Source organism: Humulus lupulus, chromosome 3, assembly GCF_963169125.1.
Source record: "Humulus lupulus chromosome 3, drHumLupu1.1, whole genome shotgun sequence".
Taxonomy (NCBI): Eukaryota; Viridiplantae; Streptophyta; class Magnoliopsida; order Rosales; family Cannabaceae; genus Humulus; species Humulus lupulus.
In genome coordinates, this window is record NC_084795.1 from 213256672 (window position 1) to 213258424 (window position 1753).

Genomic DNA, 1753 nt, shown 5'->3' on the forward strand with positions numbered 1-1753 from the left:
TCTGACGTAATTGACCAGGGAAATTTCCTACATCGTTAACACCCTCAGTTTCTCCCTCAACTAGAGTAAGGCAAGTATCAGTAGCATGCCCCACAACTTGACAGATTCCACATGGCCTCACCTGTTGGCCTAAAGCTAGTTGTTGGACCACTGCAGTTAATTGAGCCAATTGTTGACCCAGCTGATTAGCATTAGAGGTGCTCACTTCATTAGCTGATTTGGGTGGTGGAATACGATCTTGGCGAATGCCAAACTGTTGTGAGTTAGCAGCCATATTAGAAATCAAGCTCCTGGCTGCAGCAGGAGTCTTATCAGTGCACCCCCACTGGCTGCATCAATCATACTCTTATCCAGTGATTGTAATCCTTCATAAAAGTACTGAATGAGGAGCTGTTCACTTATCTGATGATGAGGGCAACTAGCACACAACCGCTTAAATCTCTCCCAATATTCATACAAAGACTTTCTTGTATATTGCCTTATACCACAGATCTCTTTCCTGATGCTTCCAACTTTAGATGCTGGAAAGTATCGTTCCAAGAACATAGTCTTCATACCATTCCAAGTTTCAACAGTACCAGGTGGAAGATAGTACAACCACTCTTTAGCTGAATCCTTTAGGGAGAAAGGAAAAGCTCGCAGCTTAATTTGTTCTTTAGTCACTGCAACAGGTTTCATACTAGAGTAGACAATATGAAACTCCTTCAAATGTTTATTCGGATCCTCACCAGGAAGCCCATGGAAAGAAGGCAATAAGTTGATAAGGCCCGACTTCAGCTCAAAGTTTACATCCAACGGTGGATACTGGATGCAAAGTGGTTGTTGGTCAAGATTTGGCGCTGTCAACTCTTTCAATGTCCTTTGCTGGGCCATTGTTCTATAGGATCGAACTTAATCGTCAGAATCAGATTCGTTGTCAGACGGTAATGGCAATTTAACAGGATTGACTTGTGGAGCAAGACATTGAAAGAGGGGATTATCGGTGATATTCCTTGAAGAACGAGAAGCTGACGATGACTCAAGATATTGTTTAAGCCTAGATAACCTTTCTTGAGTATCGTCTTCACCAGACATATACACCTGATAATTCCACCGTAAAAACTAATTAGTCACAAATAAATAAATTTGTATAATAAAGAGAATAACAATAATCCTCGGCAACGGCGCCAAAAATTTGATGGTTGTCGTATACCACAACAAATTTAAGAATGATTTTTCTTTCAATACTTCCAATTATTTCAGTATAATAGCAAGCACAGGTCGAACCCACGAGGACTATCGTTCACTTTATTATTCAAAAGATAAAAATAAATAAGGAAGGGGATTTTGATTTTTAAGTCAAAATTAAATAACATAAACTGTCAACAATCATTAATCTCCACCCTCAACAATCATTCATAATCACTAATAATAAATATTATTCCAATTTCTCAATTAAACTATTAACCCCGCAGATAATGCTGAAGCAGACAATTATCTCAGTCTCTCTATTATAAGTAATCAAGGCGAAGCGCTCAATAATTAACTCTTTTATCTAAGCAATAAATCTATGAAGCGTACAATCTATTTAACTTAGATAAAGCATTAAGTCCTGTGGAAACAATTTAATCTAGGAAATAAATTAATGAAGCATCTAATTCATTTAACCTATGTTCTATTTTTCATCACAATCAACAATTCTTTTGACATAACTATCAATTGCAATTTATCACATACACTTAGAATCCTAAACAACTAGGTGAGTAGTATTTCT

The 1753-nt window shown here is 37.3% G+C and overlaps 1 non-coding gene across 1 annotated transcript; it reads left to right on the forward strand.

Annotated features, from left to right (window-relative positions):
• Positions 1 to 400: 400 nt before the first annotated feature.
• Positions 401 to 507, forward strand: LOC133828300 (small nucleolar RNA R71). The gene has a single exon (XR_009890928.1). It is a non-coding gene; the product is annotated as a small nucleolar RNA R71 (small nucleolar RNA).
• Positions 508 to 1753: the final 1246 nt, after the last annotated feature.